Raw genomic sequence first — 22418 nt, 5'->3', positions numbered from 1 at the left:
GTGGCCAGTCTGCCAGCACCGATATGTCACAGGTTGTGTAATCTACGAAAGTCATCGTTACTATAGCCAAGGGTTACTCGAGTTTCCTGACTCAATATTCCTGGTGACGATCATTGGCTACCTTAAGAGAGTCATAGTTACCCATCCCAGTTGCTCACGCAGTGTCTCAGTTTTGTTACTGGTGCCAGACTGCCAGAACGGATTTGTCACCAGTTGTGAACCGTAAGAAAGTCATTGTTACTATTGAAAGGCGTTCCTCGAGTTATCTGAGTCAATACTCCAGGTATTGAGTCATTGGCCTATTACGAGAGTCATAGCTACTCGTCGCAGTTGCTCACCCAGATTCATATATTTTGTTACTGTGGCCAGTCTGCCAGAACCGATATGACACTAGTTGTGTATCTTAAGTGAGTAATCGTAATGCCAGCCAGGGATTACTAGCCTTTACTGATGCAGTCCTCCAGGTGACGCTGCAGTAGCTACCATGAGTGCGTCATAGCTCCTCGTCCTAATTTCGCAGACAGTTTCACGTTTCTTGTTACTGTGGCCAGTCTGCCAGCACCGATATGTCACAGGTTGTGTAATCTACGAAAGTCATCGTTACTATAGCCAAGGGTTACTCGAGTTTCCTGACTCAATATTCCTGGTGACGATCATTGGCTACCTTAAGAGAGTCATAGTTACCCATCCCAGTTGCTCACGCTGTGTCTCATTTTTGTTACGGGTGCCAGACTGCCAGAACGGATTTGTCACCAGTTGTGAACCGTAAGAAAGTCATTGTTACTATTGCAAGGCGTTCCTCGAGTTATCTGAGTCAATACTCCAGGTATTGAGTCATTGGCCTATTACGAGAGTCATAGTTACTCGTCACAGTTGCTCACCCAGATTCATATATTTTGTTACTGTGGCCAGTCTGCCAGAACCGATATGACACTAGTTGTGTATCTTAAGTGAGTAATCGTAATGCCAGCCAGGGATTACTAGCCTTTACTGATGCAGTCCTCCAGGTGACGCTGCACTAGCTACCTTGTGTGCGTCATAGCTCCTCGTCCTAATTTCGCAGCCAGTTTCAAGTTTCTTGTTACTGTGGCCAGTCTGCCAGCACTGATATGTCACAGGTTGTGTAATCTACAAAAGTCATCGTTACTATAGCCAAGGGTTACTCGAGTTTCCTGACCCAATATTCCTGGTGACGATCATTGGCTACCTTAAGAGAGTCATAGTTACCCATCCCAGTTGCTCACGCAGTGTCTCAGTTTTGTTACTGGTGCCAGACTGCCAGAACGGATTTGTCACCAGTTGTGAACCGTAAGAAAGTCATTGTTACTATTGCAAGGCGTTCCTCGAGTTATGTGTGTCAATACTCCAGGTATTGAGTCATTGGCCTATTACGAGAGTCATAGTTACTCGTCACAGTTGCTCACCCAGATACATATATCTTGTTACTGTGGAAAGTCTGCAAGAACCGATATGACACTAGTTGTGTATCTTAAGTGAGTCATCGTAATGCCTGCCATTGATTACTAGCCTTTACTGATGCAGTCCTCCAGGTGACGCTGCACTAGCTACCTTGAGTGCGTCATAGCTCCTCGTCCTAATTTCGCAGCCAGTTTCAAGTTTCTTGTTACTGTGGCCAGTCTGCCAGCACCGATATGTCACAGGTTGTGTATCTTAAGTGAGTAATCGTAATGCCAGCCAGGGATTACTAGCCTTTACTGATGCAGTCCTCCAGGTGACGCTGCACTAGCTACCATGAGTGCGTCATAGCTCCTCGTCCTAATTTCGCAGCCAGTTTCACGTTTCTTGTTACTGTGGCCAGTCTGCCAGCACCGATATGTCACAGGTTGTGTAATCTACGAAAGTCATCGTTACTATAGCCAAGGGTTACTCGAGTTTCCTGACTCAATATTCCTGGTGACGATAATTGGCTACCTTCAGAGAGTCATAGTTACCCATCCCAGTTGCTCACTCAGTGTCTCATTTTTGTTACTGGTGCCAGACTGCCAGAACGGATTTGTCACCAGTTGTGAACCGTAAGAAAGTCATTGTTACTATTGCAAGGCGTTCCTCGAGTTATCTGAGTCAATACTCCAGGTATTGAGTCATTGGCCTATTACGAGAGTCATAGCTACTCGTCGCAGTTGCTCACCCAGATTCATATATTTTGTTACTGTTGCCAGTCTGCCAGAACCGATATGTCACTAGTTGTGTATCTTAAGTTAGTCACCGTTATGCCTGCCAGGGATTACTAGCCTTTACTGATGCAGTCCTCCAGGTGTCGCTGCACTTGCTACCATGAGTGCGTCATAGTTCCTCGTCCTAATTTCGCAGCCAGTTTCACGTTTCTTGTTACTGTGGCCAGTCTGCCAGCACCGATATGTCACAGGTTGTGTAATCTACGAAAGTCATCGTTACTATAGCCAAGGGTTACTCGAGTTTCCTGACTCAATATTCCTGGTGACGATCATTTGCTACCTTAAGAGAGTCATAGTTACCCATCCCAGTTGCTCACTCAGTGTCTCATTTTTGTTACTGGTGCCAGACTGCCAGAACGGATTTGTCACCAGTTGTGAACCGTAAGAAAGTCATTGTTACTATTGCAAGGCGTTCCTCGAGTTATCTGAGTCAATACTCCAGGTATTGAGTCATTGGCCTATTACGAGAGTCATAGCTACTCGTCGCAGTTGCTCACCCAGATTCATATATTTTGTTACTGTGGCCAGTCTGCCAGAACCGATATGTCACTAGTTGTGTATCTTAAGTGAGTCACCGTTATGCCTGCCAGGGATTACTAGCCTTTACTGATGCAGTCCTCCAGGTCACGCTGCACTAGCTACCTTGAGTGCGTCATAGCTCCTCGCCCTAATTTCGCAGATAGTTTCACGTTTCTTGTTACTGTGGCGTCTGCCAGAAGCGATACGACACTAGTTGTGTGTCATATGAGAGTCATAGTCACTCCTTTCAGAGTGTACTCCACCTGGTGACGAATCGTCGGTTACCTCAGAAGGGTAATAGATATTCCTGTCGGTTGACCACCCAAATTAAAATACATTGTAACTGTGGCCAGTCTGCCAGCATCGATATGTCACAGGTTGTGTAATCTACGAAAGTCATCGTTCTATAACCAAGGGTTACTCGAAATTCCTGATTCAATATTCCTGGTGACGATCATTGGCTACCTTGAGAGAGTCATAGTTACCCATCCCAGTTGCTCACGCTGTGTCTCATTTTTGTTACTGGTGCCAGACTGCCAGAACGGATTTGTCACCAGTTGTGAACCGTAAGAAAGTCATTGTTACTATTGCAAGGCGTTCCTCGAGTTATCTGAGTCAATACTCCAGGTATTGAGTCATTGGCCTATTACGAGAGTCATAGTTACTCGTCATAGTTGCTCACCCAGATTCATATATTTTGTTACTGTGGCCAGTCTGCCAGAACCGATATGACACTAGTTGTGTATCTTAAGTGAGTAATCGTAATGCCAGCCAGGGATTACTAGCCTTTACTGATGCAGTCCTCCAGGTGACGCTGCACTAGCTACCTTGAGTGCGTCATAGCTCCTCGTCCTAATTTCGCAGCCAGTTTCAAGTTTCTTGTTACTGTGGCCAGTCTGCCAGCACCGATATGTCACAGGTTGTGTAATCTACGAAAGTCATCGTTACTATAGCCAAGGGTTACTCGAGTTTCCTGACTCCATATTCCTGGTGACGATCATTGGCTACCTTAAGAGAGTCATAGTTACCCATCCCAGTTGCTCACGCAGTGTCTCAGTTTTGTTACTGGTGCCAGACTGCCAGAACGGATTTGTCACCAGTTGTGAACCGTAAGAAAGTCATTGTTACTATTGCAAGGCGTTCCTCGAGTTATCTGAGTCAATACTCCAGGTATTGAGTCATTGGCTTATTACGAGAGTCATAGCTACTCGTCGCAGTTGCTCATCCAGATTCATATATTTTGTTACTGTGGCCAGTCTGCCAGAACCGATATGACACTAGTTGTGTATCTTAAGTGAGTAATCGTAATGCCAGCCAGGGATTACTAGCCTTTACTGATGCAGTCCTCCAGGTGACGCTGCACTAGCTACCATGAGTGCGTCATAGCTCCTCGTCCTAATTTCGCAGCCAGTTTCACGTTTCTTGTTACTGTGGCCAGTCTGCCAGCACCGATATGTCACAGGTTGTGTAATCTACGAAAGTCATCGTTACTATAGCCAAGGGTTACTCGAGTTTCCTGACTCAATATTCCTGGTGACGATCATTGGCTACCTTAAGAGAGTCATAGTTACCCATCCCAGTTGCTCACGCTGTGTCTCATTTTTGTTACTGGTGCCAGACTGCCAGAACGGATTTGTCACCAGTTGTGAACCGTAAGAAAGTCATTGTTACTATTGCAAGGCGTTCCTCGAGTTATCTGAGTCAATACTCCAGGTATTGAGTCATTGGCCTATTACGAGAGTCATAGTTACTCGTCACAGTTGCTCACCCAGATTCATATACTTTGTTACTGTGGCCAGTCTGCCAGAACCGATATGACACTAGTTGTGTATCTTAAGTGAGTAATCGTAATGCCAGCCAGGGATTACTAGCCTTTACTGATGCAGTCCTCCAGGTGACGCTGCACTAGCTACCTTGAGTGCGTCATAGCTCCTCGTCCTAATTTCGCAGCCAGTTTCAAGTTTCTTGTTACTGTGGCCAGTCTGCCAGCACCGATATGTCACAGGTTGTGTAATCTACGAAAGTCATCGTTACTATAGCCAAGGGTTACTCGAGTTTCCTGACTCAATATTCCTGGTGACGATCATTGGCTACATTAAGAGAGTCATAGTTACCCATCCCAGTTGCTCACGCAGTGTCTCAGTTTTGTTACTGGTGCCAGACTGCCAGAACGGATTTGTCACCAGTTGTGAACCGTAAGAAAGTCATTGTTACTATTGCAAGGCGTTCCTCGAGTTATCTGAGTCAATACTCCAGGTATTGAGTCATTGGCCTATTACGAGAGTCATAGCTACTCGTCGCAGTTGCTCACCCAGATTCATATATTTTGTTACTGTGGCCAGTCTGCCAGAACCGATATGACACTAGTTGTGTATCTTAAGTGAGTAATCGTAATGCCAGCCAGGGATTACTAGCCTTTACTGATGCAGTCCTCCAGGTGACGCTGCACTAGCTACCATGAGTGCGTCATAGCTCCTCGTCCTAATTTCGCAGCCAGTTTCACGTTTCTTGTTACTGTGGCCAGTCTGCCAGCACCGATATGTCACAGGTTGTGTAATCTACGAAAGTCATCGTTACTATAGCCAAGGGTTACTCGAGTTTCCTGACTCAATATTCCTGGTGACGATCATTGGCTACCTTAAGAGAGTCATAGTTACCCATCCCAGTTGCTCACGCAGTGTCTCAGTTTTGTTACTGGTGCCAGACTGCCAGAACGGATTTGTCACCAGTTGTGAACCGTAAGAAAGTCATTGTTACTATTGCAAGGCGTTCCTCGAGTTATCTGAGTCAATACTCCAGGTATTGAGTCATTGGCCTATTACGAGAGTCATAGCTACTCGTCGCAGTTGCTCACCCAGATTCATATATTTTGTTACTGTGGCCAGTCTGCCAGAACCGATATGACACTAGTTGTGTATCTTAAGTGAGTAATCGTAATGCCAGCCAGGGATTACTAGCCTTTACTGATGCAGTCCTCCAGGTGACGCTGCACTAGCTACCATGAGTGCGTCATAGCTCCTCGTCCTAATTTCGCAGCCAGTTTCACGTTTCTTGTTACTGTGGCCAGTCTGCCAGCACCGATATGTCACAGGTTGTGTAATCTACGAAAGTCATCGTTACTATAGCCAAGGGTTACTCGAGTTTCCTGACTCAATATTCCTGGTGACGATCATTGGCTACCTTAAGAGAGTCATAGTTACCCATCCCAGTTGCTCACTCAGTGTCTCATTTTTGTTACTGGTGCCAGACTGCCAGAACGGATTTGTCACCAGTTGTGAACCGTAAGAAAGTCATTGTTACTATTGCAAGGCGTTCCTCAAATTATCTGAGTCAATACTCCAGGTATTGAGTCATTGGCCTATTACGAGAGTCATAGTTACTCGTCACAGTTGCTCACCCAGATTCATATATTTTGTTACTGTGGCCAGTTTGTTAGAACCGATATGTCACTAGTTGTGTATCTTAAGTGAGTCACCGTTATGCCTGCCAGGGATTACTAGCCTTTACTGATGCAGTCCTCCAGGTCACGCTGCACTAGCTACCTTGAGTGCGTCATAGCTCCTCGCCCTAATTTCGCAGCCAGTTTCACGTTTCTTGTTACTGTGGCCAGTCTGCCAGCACCGATATGTCACAGGTTGTGTAATCTACGAAAGTCATCGTTACTATAGCCAAGGGTTACTCGAGTTTCCTGACTCAATATTCCTGCTGACGATCATTGGCTACCTTAAGAGAGTCATAGTTACCCATCCCAGTTGCTCACGCTGTGTCTCATTTTTGTTACTGGTGCCAGACTGCCAGAACGGATTTGTCACCAGTTGTGAACCGTAAGAAAGTCATTGTTACTATTGCAAGGCGTTCCTCGAGTTATCTGAGTCAATACTCCAGGTATTGAGTCATTGGCCTATTACGAGAGTCATAGTTACTCGTCACAGTTGCTCACCCAGATTCATATATTTTGTTACTGTGGCCAGTCTGCCAGAACCGATATGTCACTAGTTGTGTATCTTAAGTGAGTCACCGTTATGCCTGCCAGGGATTACTAGCCTTTACTGATGCAGTCCTCCAGGTCACGCTGCACTAGCTACCTTGAGTGCGTCATAGCTCCTCGCCCTAATTTCGCAGATAGTTTCACGTTTCTTGTTACTGTGGCGTCTGCCAGAAGCGATACGACACTAGTTGTGTGTCATATGAGAGTCATAGTCACTCCTTTCAGAGTGTACTCCACCTGGTGACGAATCGTCGGTTACCTCAGAAGGGTAATAGATATTCCTGTCGGTTGACCACCCAAATTAAAATACATTGTAACTGTGGCCAGTCTGCCAGCATCGATATGTCACAGGTTGTGTAATCTACGAAAGTCATCGTTCTATAACCAAGGGTTACTCGAAATTCCTGATTCAATATTCCTGGTGACGATCATTGGCTACCTTGAGAGAGTCATAGTTACCCATCCCAGTTGCTCACGCTGTGTCTCATTTTTGTTACTGGTGCCAGACTGCCAGAACGGATTTGTCACCAGTTGTGAACCGTAAGAAAGTCATTGTTACTATTGCAAGGCGTTTTTCGAGTTATCTGAGTCAATACTCCAGGTATTGAGTCATTGGCCTATTACGAGAGTCATAGTTACTCGTCACAGTTGCTCACCCAGATTCATATATTTTGTTACTGTGGCCAGTCTGCCAGAACCGATATGACACTAGTTGTGTATCTTAAGTGAGTAATCGTAATGCCAGCCAGGGATTACTAGCCTTTACTGATGCAGTCCTCCAGGTGACGCTGCACTAGCTTCCTTGAGTGCGTCATAGCTCCTCGTCCTAATTTCGCAGCCAGTTTCAAGTTTCTTGTTACTGTGGCCAGTCTGCCAGCACCGATATGTCACAGGTTGTGTAATCTACGAAAGTCATCGTTACTATAGCCAAGGGTTACTCGAGTTTCCTGACTCCATATTCCTGGTGACGATCATTGGCTACCTTAAGAGAGTCATAGTTACCCATCCCAGTTGCTCACGCAGTGTCTCAGTTTTGTTACTGGTGCCAGACTGCCAGAACGGATTTGTCACCAGTTGTGAACCGTAAGAAAGTCATTGTTACTATTGCAAGGCGTTCCTCGAGTTATCTGAGTCAATACTCCAGGTATTGAGTCATTGGCTTATTACGAGAGTCATAGCTACTCGTCGCAGTTGCTCATCCAGATTCATATATTTTGTTACTGTGGCCAGTCTGCCAGAACCGATATGACACTAGTTGTGTATCTTAAGTGAGTAATCGTAATGCCAGCCAGGGATTACTAGCCTTTACTGATGCAGTCCTCCAGGTGACGCTGCACTAGCTACCATGAGTGCGTCATAGCTCCTCGTCCTAATTTCGCAGCCAGTTTCACGTTTCTTGTTACTGTGGCCAGTCTGCCAGCACCGATATGTCACAGGTTGTGTAATCTACGAAAGTCATCGTTACTATAGCCAAGGGTTACTCGAGTTTCCTGACTCAATATTCCTGGTGACGATCATTGGCTACCTTAAGAGAGTCATAGTTACCCATCCCAGTTGCTCACGCTGTGTCTCATTTTTGTTACTGGTTCCAGACTGCCAGAACGGATTTGTCACCAGTTGTGAACCGTAAGAAAGTCATTGTTACTATTGCAAGGCGTTCCTCGAGTTATCTGAGTCAATACTCCAGGTATTGAGTCATTGGCCTATTACGAGAGTCATAGTTACTCGTCACAGTTGCTCACCCAGATTCATATATTTTGTTACTGTGGCCAGTCTGCCAGAACCGATATGACACTAGTTGTGTATCTTAAGTGAGTAATCGTAATGCCAGCCAGGGATTACTAGCCTTTACTGATGCAGTCCTCCAGGTGACGCTGCACTAGCTACCTTGAGTGCGTCATAGCTCCTCGTCCTAATTTCGCAGCCAGTTTCAAGTTTCTTGTTACTGTGGCCAGTCTGCCAGCACCGATATGTCACAGGTTGTGTAATCTACGGAAGTCATCGTTACTATAGCCAAGGGTTACTCGAGTTTCCTGACTCAATATTCCTGGTGACGATCATTGGCTACCTTAAGAGAGTCATAGTTACCCATCCCAGTTGCTCACGCAGTGTCTCATTTTTGTTACTGGTGCCAGACTGCCAGAACGGATTTGTCACCAGTTGTGAACCGTAAGAAAGTCATTGTTACTATTGCAAGGCGTTCCTCGAGTTATCTGAGTCAATACTCCAGGTATTGAGTCATTGGCCTATTACGAGAGTCATAGCTACTCGTCGCAGTTGCTCACCCAGATTCATATATTTTGTTACTGTGGCCAGTCTGCCAGAACCGATATGACACTAGTTGTGTATCTTAAGTGAGTAATCGTAATGCCAGCCAGGGATTACTAGCCTTTACTGATGCAGTCCTCCAGGTGACGCTGCACTAGCTACCATGAGTGCGTCATAGCTCCTCGTCCTAATTTCGCAGCCAGTTTCACGTTTCTTGTTACTGTGGCCAGTCTGCCAGCACCGATATGTCACAGGTTGTGTAATCTACGAAAGTCATCGTTACTATAGCCAAGGGTTACTCGAGTTTCCTGACTCAATATTCCTGGTGACGATCATTGGCTACCTTAAGAGAGTCATAGTTACCCATCCCAGTTGCTCACTCAGTGTCTCATTTTTGTTACTGGTGCCAGACTGCCAGAACGGATTTGTCACCAGTTGTGAACCGTAAGAAAGTCATTGTTACTATTGCAAGGCGTTCCTCGAGTTATCTGAGTCAATACTCCAGGTATTGAGTCATTGGCCTATTACGAGAGTCATAGTTACTCGTCACAGTTGCTCACCCAGATTCATATATTTTGTTACTGTGGCCAGTCTGCCAGAACCGATATGTCACTAGTTGTGTATCTTAAGTGAGTCACCGTTATGCCTGCCAGGGATTACTAGCCTTTACTGATGCAGTCCTCCAGGTCACGCTGCACTAGCTACCTTGAGTGCGTCATAGCTCCTCGCCCTAATTTCGCAGCCAGTTTCACGTTTCTTGTTACTGTGGCCAGTCTGCCAGCACCGATATGTCACAGGTTGTGTAATCTACGAAAGTCATCGTTACTATAGCCAAGGGTTACTCGAGTTTCCTGACTCAATATTCCTGGTGACGATCATTGGCTACCTTAAGAGAGTCATAGTTACCCATCCCAGTTGCTCACTCAGTGTCTCATTTTTGTTACTGGTGCCAGACTGCCAGAACGGATTTGTCACCAGTTGTGAACCGTAAGAAAGTCATTGTTACTATTGCAAGGCGTTCCTCGAGTTATCTGAGTCAACACTCCAGGTATTGAGTCATTGGGCTATTACGAGAGTCATAGTTACTCGTCACAGTTGCTCACCCAGATTCATATATTTTGTTACTGTGGCCAGTCTGCCAGAACCGATATGTAACTAGTTGTGTATCTTAAGTGAGTCACCGTTATGCCTGCCAGGGATTACTAGCCTTTACTGATGCAGTCCTCCAGGTGTCGCTGCACTTGCTACCTTGAGTGCGTCATAGCTCCTCGTCCTAATTTCGCAGCCAGTTTCACGTTTCTTGTTACGTGGCGTCTGCCAGAAGCGATACGACACTAGTTGTGTGTCATATGAGAGTCATAGTCACTCCTTTCAGAGTGTACTCCACCTGGTGACGAATCGTCGGTTACCTCAGAAGGGTAATAGATATTCCTGTCGGTTGACCACCCAAATTAAAATACATTGTAACTGTGGCCAGTCTACCAGCATCGATATGTCACAGGTTGTGTAATCTACGAAAGTCATCGTTCTATAACCAAGGGTTACTCGAAATTCCTGATTCAATATTCCTGGTGACGATCATTGGCTACCTTAAGAGAGTCATAGTTACCCATCCCAGTTGCTCACGCTGTGTCTCATTTTTGTTACTGGTGCCAGACTGCCAGAACGGATTTGTCACCAGTTGTGAACCGTAAGAAAGTCATTGTTACTATTGCAAGGCGTTCCTCGAGTTATCTGAGTCAATACTCCAGGTATTGAGTCATTGGCCTATTACGAGAGTCATAGTTACTCGTCACAGTTGCTCACCCAGATTCATATATTTTGTTACTGTGGCCAGTCTGCCAGAACCGATATGACACTAGTTGTGTATCTTAAGTGAGTCATCGTAATGCCTGCCATTGATTACTAGCCTTTGCTGATGCAGTCCTCCAGGTGACGCTGCACTAGCTACCTTGAGTGCGTCATAGCTCCTCGTCCTAATTTCGCAGCCAGTTTCAAGTTTCTTGTTACTGTGGCCAGTCTGCCAGCACCGATATGTCACAGGTTGTGTATCTTAAGTGAGTAATCGTAATGCCAGCCAGGGATTACTAGCCTTTACTGATGCAGTCCTCCAGGTGACGCTGCACTAGCTACCATGAGTGCATCATAGCTCCTCGTCCTAATTTCGCAGCCAGTTTCACGTTTCTTGTTACTGTGGCCAGTCTGCCAGCACCGATATGTCACAGGTTGTGTAATCTACGAAAGTCATCGTTACTATAGCCAAGGGTTACTCGAGTTTCCTGACTCAATATTCCTGGTGACGATCATTGGCTACCTTCAGAGAGTCATAGTTACCCATCCCAGTTGCTCACTCAGTGTCTCATTTTTGTTACTGGTGCCAGACTGCCAGAACGGATTTGTCACCAGTTGTGAACCGTAAGAAAGTCATTGTTACTATTGCAAGGCGTTCCTCGCGTTATCTGAGTCAATACTCCAGGTATTGAGTCATTGGCCTATTACGAGAGTCATAGCTACTCGTCGCAGTTGCTCACCCAGATTCATATATTTTGTTACTGTTGCCAGTCTGCCAGAACCGATATGTCACTAGTTGTGTATCTTAAGTTAGTCACCGTTATGCCTGCCAGGGATTACTAGCCTTTACTGATGCAGTCCTCCAGGTGTCGCTGCACTTGCTACCATTAGTGCGTCATAGTTCCTCGTCCTAATTTCGCAGCCAGTTTCACGTTTCTTGTTACTGTGGCCAGTCTGCCAGCACCGATATGTCACAGGTTGTGTAATCTACGAAAGTCATCGTTACTATAGCCAAGGGTTACTCGAGTTTCCTGACTCAATATTCCTGGTGACGATCATTTGCTACCTTAAGAGAGTCATAGTTACCCATCCCAGTTGCTCACTCAGTGTCTCATTTTTGTTACTGGTGCCAGACTGCCAGAACGGATTTGTCACCAGTTGTGAACCGTAAGAAAGTCATTGTTACTATTGCAAGGCGTTCCTCGAATTATCTGAGTCAATACTCCAGGTATTGAGTCATTGGCCTATTACGAGTGTCATAGCTACTCGTCGCAGTTGCTCACCCAGATTCATATATTTTGTTACTGTGGCCAGTCTGCCAGAACCGATATGACACTAGTTGTGTATCTTAAGTGAGTAATCGTAATGCCAGCCAGGGATTACTAGCCTTTACTGATGCAGTCCTCCAGGTGACGCTGCACTAGCTACCATGAGTGCGTCATAGCTCCTCGTCCTAATTTCGCAGCCAGTTTCACGTTTCTTGTTACTGTGGCCAGTCTGCCAGCACCGATATGTCACAGGTTGTGTAATCTACGAAAGTCATCGTTACTATAGCCAAGGGTTACTCGAGTTTCCTGACTCAATATTCCTGGTGACGATCATTGGCTACCTTAAGAGAGTCATAGTTACCCATCCCAGTTGCTCACTCAGTGTCTCATTTTTGTTACTGGTGCCAGACTGCCAGAACGGATTTGTCACCAGTTGTGAACCGTAAGAAAGTCATTGTTACTATTGCAAGGCGTTCCTCAAATTATCTGAGTCAATACTCCAGGTATTGAGTCATTGGCCTATTACGAGAGTCATAGTTACTCGTCACAGTTGCTCACCCAGATTCATATATTTTGTTACTGTGGCCAGTCTGCCAGAACCGATATGTCACTAGTTGTGTATCTTAAGTGAGTCACCGTTATGCCTGCCAGGGATTACTAGCCTTTACTGATGCAGTCCTCCAGGTCACGCTGCACTAGCTACCTTGAGTGCGTCATAGCTCCTCGCCCTAATTTCGCAGCCAGTTTCACGTTTCTTGTTACTGTGGCCAGTCTGCCAGCACCGATATGTCACAGGTTGTGTAATCTACGAAAGTCATCGTTACTATAGCCAAGGGTTACTCGAGTTTCCTGACTCAATATTCCTGGTGACGATCATTGGCTACCTTAAGAGAGTCATAGTTACCCATCCCAGTTGCTCACTCAGTGTCTCATTTTTGTTACTGGTGCCAGACTGCCAGAACGGATTTGTCACCAGTTGTGAACCGTAAGAAAGTCATTGTTACTATTGCAAGGTGTTCCTCGAGTTATCTGAGTCAATACTCCAGGTATTGAGTCATTGGGCTATTACGAGAGTCATAGTTACTCGTCACAGTTGCTCACCCAGATTCATATATTTTGTTACTGTGGCCAGTCTGCCAGAACCGATATGTAACTAGTTGTGTATCTTAAGTGAGTCACCGTTATGCCTGCCAGGGATTACTAGCCTTTACTGATGCAGTCCTCCAGGTGTCGCTGCACTTGCTACCTTGAGTGCGTCATAGCTCCTCGTCCTAATTTCGCAGAGAGTTTCACGTTTCTTGTTACGTGGCGTCTGCCAGAAGCGATACGACACTAGTTGTGTGTCATATGAGAGTCATAGTCACTCCTTTCAGAGTGTACTCCACCTGGTGACGAATCGTCGGTTACCTCAGAAGGGTAATAGATATTCCTGTCGGTTGAGCACCCAAATTAAAATACATTGTAACTGTGGCCAGTCTACCAGCATCGATATGTCACAGGTTGTGTAATCTACGAAAGTCATCGTTCTATAACCAAGGGTTACTCGAAATTCCTGATTCAATATTCCTGGTGACGATCATTGGCTACCTTAAGAGAGTCATAGTTACCCATCCCAGTTGCTCACGCTGTGTCTCATTTTTGTTACTGGTGCCAGACTGCCAGAACGGATTTGTCACCAGTTGTGAACCGTAAGAAAGTCATTGTTACTATTGCAAGGCGTTCCTCGAGTTATCTGAGTCAATACTCCAGGTATTGAGTCATTGGCCTATTACGAGAGTCATAGTTACTCGTCACAGTTGCTCACCCAGATTCATATATTTTGTTACTGTGGCCAGTCTGCCAGAACCGATATGACACTAGTTGTGTATCTTAAGTGAGTAATCGTAATGCCAGACAGGGATTACTAGCCTTTACTGATGCAGTCCTCCAGGTGACGCTGCACTAGCTACCTTGAGTGCGTCATAGCTCCTCGTCCTAATTTCGCAGCCAGTTTCAAGTTTCTTGTTACTGTGGCCAGTCTGCCAGCACCGATATGTCACAGGTTGTGTAATCTACGAAAGTCATCGTTACTATAGCCAAGGGTTACTCGAGTTTCCTGACTCAATATTCCTGGTGACGATCATTGGCTACCTTCAGAGAGTCATAGTTACCCATCCCAATTGCTCACTCAGTGTCTCATTTTTGTTACTGGTGCCAGACTGCCAGAACGGATTTGTCACCAGTTGTGAACCGTAAGAAAGTCATTGTTACTATTGCAAGGCGTTCCTCGAGTTATCTGAGTCAATACTCCAGGTATTGAGTCATTGGCCTATTACGAGAGTCATAGCTACTCGTCGCAGTTGCTCATCCAGATTCATATATTTTGTTACTGTTGCCAGTCTGCCACAACCGATATGTCACTAGTTGTGTATCTTAAGTTAGTCACCGTTATGCCTGCCAGGGATTACTAGCCTTTACTGATGCAGTCCTCCAGGTGTCGCTGCACTTGCTACCATGAGTGCGTCATAGTTCCTCGTCCTAATTTCGCAGCCAGTTTCACGTTTCTTGTTACTGTGGCCAGTCTGCCAGCACCGATATGTCACAGGTTGTGTAATCTACGAAAGTCAGCGTTACTATAGCCAAGGGTTACTCGAGTTTCCTGACTCAATATCCCTGGTGACGATCATTTGCTACCTTAAGAGAGTCATAGTTACCCATCCCAGTTGCTCACTCAGTGTCTCATTTTTGTTACTGGTGCCAGACTGCCAGAACGGATTTGTCACCAGTTGTGAACCGTAAGAAAGTCATTGTTACTATTGCAAGGCGTTCCTCGAATTATCTGAGTCAATACTCCAGGTATTGAGTCATTGGCCTATTACGAGAGTCATAGTTACTCGTCACAGTTGCTCACCCAGATTCATATATTTTGTTACTGTGGCCAGTCTGCCAGAACCGATATGTCACTAGTTGTGTATCTTAAGTGAGTCACCGTTATGCCTGCCAGGGATTACTAGCCTTTACTGATGCAGTCCTCCAGGTCACGCTGCACTAGCTACCTTGAGTGCGTCATAGCTCCTCGCCCTAATTTCGCAGATAGTTTCACGTTTCTTGTTACTGTGGCGTCTGCCAGAAGCGATACGACACTAGTTGTGTGTCATATGAGAGTCATAGTCACTCTTTTCAGACTGTACTCCACCTGGTGACGAATCGTCGGTTACCTCAGAAGGGTAATAGATATTCCTGTCGGTTGACCACCCAAATTAAAATACATTGTAACTGTGGCCAGTCTGCCAGCATCGATATGTCACAGGTTGTGTAATCTACGAAAGTCATCGTTCTATAACCAAGGGTTACTCGAAATTCCTGATTCAATATTCCTGGTGACGATCATTGGCTACCTTAAGAGAGTCATAGTTACCCATCCCAGTTGCTCACGCTGTGTCTCATTTTTGTTACTGGTGCCAGACTGCCAGAACGGATTTGTCACCAGTTGTGAACCGTAAGAAAGTCATTGTTACTATTGCAAGGCGTTCCTCGAGTTATCTGAGTCAATACTCCAGGTATTGAGTCATTGGCCTATTACGAGAGTCATAGTTACTCGTCACAGTTGCTCACCCAGATTCATATATTTTGTTACTGTGGCCAGTCTGCCAGAACCGATATGACACTAGTTGTGTATCTTAAGTGAGTAATCGTAATGCCAGCCAGGGATTACTAGCCTTTACTGATGCAGTCCTCCAGGTGACGCTGCACTAGCTACCTTGAGTGCGTCATAGCTCCTCGTCCTAATTTCGCAGCCAGTTTCAAGTTTCTTGTTACTGTGGCCAGTCTGCCAGCACCGATATGTCACAGGTTGTGTAATCTACGAAAGTCATAGTTACTATAGCCAAGGGTTACTCGAGTTTCCTGACTCAATATTCCTGGTGACGATCATTGGCTACCTTAAGAGAGTCATAGTTACCCATCCCAGTTGCTCACGCAGTGTCTCAGTTTTGTTACTGGTGCCAGACTGCCAGAACGGATTTGTCACCAGTTGTGAACCGTAAGAAAGTCATTGTTACTATTGCAAGGCGTTCCTCGAGTTATCTGAGTCAATACTCCAGGTATTGAGTCATTGGCCTATTACGAGAGTCATAGCTACTCGTCGCAGTTGCTCATCCAGATTCATATATTTTGTTACTGTTGCCAGTCTGCCACAACCGATATGTCACTAGTTGTGTATCTTAAGTTAGTCACCGTTATGCCTGCCAGGGATTACTAGCCTTTACTGATGCAGTCCTCCAGGTGTCGCTGCACTTGCTACCATGAGTGCGTCATAGTTCCTCGTCCTAATTTCGCAGCCAGTTTCACGTTTCTTGTTACTGTGGCCAGTCTGCCAGCACCGATATGTCACAGGTTGTGTAATCTACGAAAGTCAGCGTTACTATAGCCAAGGGTTACTCGAGTTTCCTGACTCAATATCCCTGGTGACGATCATTTGCTACCTTAAGAGAGTCATAGTTACCCATCCCAGTTGCTCACTCAGTGTCTCATTTTTGTTACTGGTGCCAGACTGCCAGAACGGATTTGTCACCAGTTGTGAACCGTAAGAAAGTCATTGTTACTATTGCAAGGCGTTCCTCGAATTATCTGAGTCAATACTCCAGGTATTGAGTCATTGGCCTATTACGAGAGTCATAGTTACTCGTCACAGTTGCTCACCCAGATTCATATATTTTGTTACTGTGGCCAGTCTACCAGAACCGATATGTCACTAGTTGTGTATCTTAAGTGAGTCACCGTTATGCCTGCCAGGGATTACTAGCCTTTACTGATGCAGTCCTCCAGGTCACGCTGCACTAGCTACCTTGAGTGCGTCATAGCTCCTCGCCCTAATTTCGCAGATAGTTTCACGTTTCTTGTTACTGTGGCGTCTGCCAGAAGCGATACGACACTAGTTGTGTGTCATATGAGAGTCATAGTCACTCTTTTCAGACTGTACTCCACCTGGTGACGAATCGTCGGTTACCTCAGAAGGGTAATAGATATTCCTGTCGGTTGACCACCCAAATTAAAATACATTGTAACTGTGGCCAGTCTGCCAGCATCGATATGTCACAGGTTGTGTAATCTACGAAAGTCATCGTTCTATAACCAAGGGTTACTCGAAATTCCTGATTCAATATTCCTGGTGACGATCATTGGCTACCTTAAGAGAGTCATAGTTACCCATCCCAGTTGCTCACGCTGTGTCTCATTTTTGTTACTGGTGCCAGACTGCCAGAACGGATTTGTCACCAGTTGTGAACCGTAAGAAAGTCATTGTTACTATTGCAAGGCGTTCCTCGAGTTATCTGAGTCAATACTCCAGGTATTGAGTCATTGGCCTATTACGAGAGTCATAGTTACTCGTCACAGTTGCTCACCCAGATTCATATATTTTGTTACTGTGGCCAGTCTGCCAGAACCGATATGACACTAGTTGTGTATCTTAAGTGAGTAATCGTAATGCCAGCCAGGGATTACTAGCCTTTACTGATGCAGTCCTCCAGGTGACGCTGCACTAGCTACCTTGAGTGCGTCATAGCTCCTCGTCCTAATTTCGCAGCCAGTTTCAAGTTTCTTGTTACTGTGGCCAGTCTGCCAGCACCGATATGTCACAGGTTGTGTAATCTACGAAAGTCATAGTTACTATAGCCAAGGGTTACTCGAGTTTCCTGACTCAATATTCCTGGTGACGATCATTGGCTACCTTAAGAGAGTCATAGTTACCCATCCCAGTTGCTCACGCAGTGTCACAGTTTTGTTACTGGTGCCAGACTGCCAGAACGGATTTGTCACCAGTTGTGAACCGTAAGAAAGTCATTGTTACTATTGCAAGGCGTTCCTCGAGTTATCTGAGTCAATACTCCAGGTATTGAGTCATTGGCCTATTACGAGAGTCATAGCTACTCGTCGCAGTTGCTCATCCAGATTCATATATTTTGTTACTGTGGCCAGTCTGCCAGAACCGATATGACACTAGTTGTGTATCTTAAGTGAGTAATCGTAATGCCAGCCAGGGATTACTAGCCTTTACTGATGCAGTCCTCCAGGTGACGCTGCACTAGCTACAATGAGTGCGTCATAGCTCCTCGTCCTAATTTCGCAGCCAGTTTCACGTTTCTTGTTACTGTGGCCAGTCTGCCAGCACCGATATGTCACAGGTTGTGTAATCTACGAAAGTCATCGTTACTATAGCCAAGGGTTACTCGAGTTTCCTGACTCAATATTCCTGGTGACGATCATTGGCTACCTTAAGAGAGTCATAGTTACCCATCCCAGTTGCTCACGCTGTGTCTCATTTTTGTTACTGGTGCCAGACTGCCAGAACGGATTTGTCACCAGTTGTGAACCGTAAGAAAGTCATTGTTACTATTGCAAGGCGTTCCTCGAGTTATCTGAGTCAATACTCCAGGTATTGAATCATTGGCCTATTACGAGAGTCATAGTTACTCGTCACAGTTGCTCACCCAGATTCATATATTTTGTTACTGTGGCCAGTCTGCCAGAACCGATATGACACTAGTTGTGTATCTTAAGTGAGTAATCGTAATGCCAGCCAGGGATTACTAGCCTTTACTGATGCAGTCCTCCAGGTGACGCTGCACTAGCTACCTTGAGTGCGTCATAGCTCCTCGTCCTAATTTCGCAGACAGTTTCAAGTTTCTTGTTACTGTGGCCAGTCTGCCAGCACCGATATGTCACAGGTTGTGTAATCTACAAAAGTCATCGTTACTATAGCCAAGGGTTACTCGAGTTTCCTGACTCAATATTCCTGGTGACGATCATTGGCTACCTTAAGAGAGTCATAGTTACCCATCCCAGTTGCTCACGCAGTGTCTCAGTTTTGTTACTGGTGCCAGACTGCCAGAACGGATTTGTCACTAGTTGTGAACCGTAAGAAAGTCATTGTTACTATTGCAAGGCGTTCCTCGAGTTATCTGAGTCAATACTCCAGGTATTGAGTCATTGGCCTATTACGAGAGTCATAGTTACTCGTCACAGTTGCTCACCCAGATTCATATATTTTGTTACTGTGGCCAGTCTGCCAGAACCGATATGTCACTAGTTGTGTATCTTAAGTGAGTCACCGTTATGCCTGCCAGGGATTACTAGCCTTTACTGATGCAGTCCTCCAGGTCACGCTGCACTAGCTACCTTGAGTGCGTCATAGCTCCTCGCCCTAATTTCGCAGCCAGTTTCACGTTTCTTGTTACTGTGGCCAGTCTGCCAGCACTGATATGTCACAGGTTGTGTAATCTACGAAAGTCATCGTTACTATAGCCAAGGGTTACTCGAGTTTCCTGACTCAATATTCCTGGTGACGATCATTGGCTACCTTAAGAGAGTCATAGTTACCCATCCCAGTTGCTCACTCAGTGTCTCATTTTTGTTACTGGTGCCAGACTGCCAGAACGGATTTGTCACCAGTTGTGAACCGTAAGAAAGTCATTGTTACTATTGCAAGGCGTTCCTCGAGTTATCTGAGTCAATACTCCAGGTATTGAGTCATTGGGCTATTACGAGAGTCATAGTTACTCGTCACAGTTGCTCACCCAGATTCATATATTTTGTTACTGTGGCCAGTCTGCCAGAACCGATATGTCACTAGTTGTGTATCTTAAGTGAGTCACCGTTATGCCTGCCAGGGATTACTAGCCTTTACTGATGCAGTCCTCCAGGTGTCGCTGCACTTGCTACCTTGAGTGCGTCATAGCTCCTCGTCCTAATTTCGCAGCCAGTCTCACGTTTCTTGTTACGTGGCGTCTGCCAGAAGCGATACGACACTAGTTGTGTGTCATATGAGAGTCATAGTCACTCCTTTCAGAGTGTACTCCACCTGGTGACGAATCGTCGGTTACCTCAGAAGGGTAATAGATATTCCTGTCGGTTGACCACCCAAATTAAAATACATTGTAACTGTGGCCAGTCTCCAGCATCGATATGTCACAGGTTGTGTAATCTACGAAAGTCATCGTTCTATAACCAAGGGTTACTCGAAATTCCTGATTCAATATTCCTGGTGACGATCATTGGCTACCTTAAGAGAGTCATAGTTACCCATCCCAGTTGCTCACGCTGTGTCTCATTTTTGTTACTGGTGCCAGACTGCCAGAACGGATTTGTCACCAGTTGTGAACCGTAAGAAAGTCATTGTTACTATTGCAAGGCGTTCCTCGAGTTATCTGAGTCAATACTCCAGGTATTGAGTCATTGGCCTATTACGAGAGTCATAGTTACTCGTCACAGTTGCTCACCCAGATTCATATACACTCCTGGAAATGGAAAATAGAACACATTGACACCGGTGTGTCAGACCAACCATACTTGCTCCGGACACTGCGAGAGGGCTGTACAAGCAATGATCACACGGACGGCACAGCGGACACACCAGGAACCGCGGTGTTGGCCGTCGAATGGCGCTAGCTGCGCAGCATTTGTGCACCGCCGCCGTCAGTGTCAGCCAGTTTGCCGTGGCATACGGAGCTCCATCGCAGTCTTTAACACTGGTAGCATGCCGCGACAGCCTGGACGTGAACCGTATGTGCAGTTGACGGACTTTGAGCGAGGGCGTATAGTGGGCATGCGGGAGGCCGGGTGGACGTACCGCCGAATTGCTCAACACGTGGGGCGTGAGGTCTCCACAGTACATCGATGTTCTCGCCAGTGGTCGGCGGAAGGTGCACGTGCCCGTCGACCTGGGACCGGACCGCAGCGACGCACGGATGTACGCCAAGACCGTAGGATCCTACGCAGTGCCGTAGGGGACCGCACCGCCAATTCCCAGCAAATTAGGGACACTGTTGCTCCTGGGGTATCAGCGAGGACCATTCGCAACCTTCTCCATGAAGCTGGGCTACGGTCCCGCACACCGTTAGGCCGTCTTCCGCTCACGCCCCAACATCGTGCAGCCCGCCTCCAGTGGTGTCGCGACAGGCGTGAATGGAGGGACGAATGGAAACGTGTCGTCTTCAGCGATGAGAGTCGCTTCTGTCTTGGTGCCAATGATGGTCGTATGCGTGTTTGGCGCCGTGCAGGTGAGCGCCACAATCAGGACTGCATACGACAGAGGCACACAGGGCCAACACCCGGCATCATGGTGTGGGGAGCGATCTCCTACACTGGCCGTACACCTCTGGTGATCGTCGAGGGGACACTGAATAGTGCACGGTACATCCAAACCGTCATCGAACCCATCGTTCTACCATTCCTAGACCGGCAAGGGAACTTGCTGTTCCAACAGGACAATGCACGTCCGCTTGTATCCCTTGCCACCCAACGTGCTCTAGAAGGTGTAAGTCAACTACCCTGGCCAGCAAGATCTCCGGATCTGTCCCCCATTGAGCATGTTTGGGACTGGATGAAGCGTCGTCACATGCGGTCTGCACGTCCAGCACGAACGCTGGTCCAACTGAGGCGCCAGGTGGAAATGGCATAGCAAGCCGTTCCACAGGACTACATCCAGCATCTCTACGATCGTCTCCATGGGAGAATAGCAGCCTGCATTGCTGCGAAAGGTGGATGTACACTGTACTAGTGCCGACATTGTGCATGCTCTGTTGCCTGTGTCTATGTGCCTGTGGTTCTGTCAGTGTGATCATGTGATGTATCTGACCCCAGGAATGCGTCAATAAAGTTTCCCCTTCCTGGTACAATGAATTCACGGTGTTCTTATTTCAATTTCCCGGAGTGTATTTTGTTACTGTGGCCAGTCTGCCAGAACCGATATGTCACTATTTGTGTATCTTAAGTGAGTAATCGTAATGCCAGCCAGGGATTACTAGCCTTTACTGATGCAGTCCTCCAGGTGACGCTGCACTAGCTACCTTGAGTGCGTCATAGCTCCTCGTCCTAATTTCGCAGCCAGTTTCACGTTTCTTGTTACTGTGGCCAGTCTGCCAGCACCGATATGTCACAGGTTGTGTAATCTACGAAAGTCATCGTTACTATAGCCAAGGGTTACTCGAGTTTCCTGACTCAATATTCCTGGTGAAGATCATTGGCTACCTTAAGAGAGTCATAGTTACCCATCCCAGTTGCTCACTCAGTGTCTCATTTTTGTTACTGGTGCCAGACTGCCAGAACGGATTTGTCACCAGTTGTGAACCGTAAGAAAGTCATTGTTACTATTGCAAGGCGTTCCTCGATTTATCTGAGTCAATACTCCAGGTATTGAGTCATTGGCCTATTACGAGAGTCATAGTTACTCGTCACAGTTGCTCACCCAGATTCATATATTTTGTTACTGTGGCCAGTCTGCCAGAACCGATATGTCACTAGTTGTGTATCTTAAGTGAGTCACCGTTATGCCTGCCAGGGATTACTAGCCTTTACTGATGCAGTCCTCCAGGTGTCGCTGCACTTGCTACCTTGAGGGCGTCATAGTTC

Source organism: Schistocerca gregaria, chromosome 9 (genome assembly GCF_023897955.1).
Source record: "Schistocerca gregaria isolate iqSchGreg1 chromosome 9, iqSchGreg1.2, whole genome shotgun sequence".
Lineage (NCBI taxonomy): Eukaryota > Metazoa > Arthropoda > Insecta > Orthoptera > Acrididae > Schistocerca > Schistocerca gregaria.
This window is presented reverse-complemented; position numbering follows the sequence as displayed.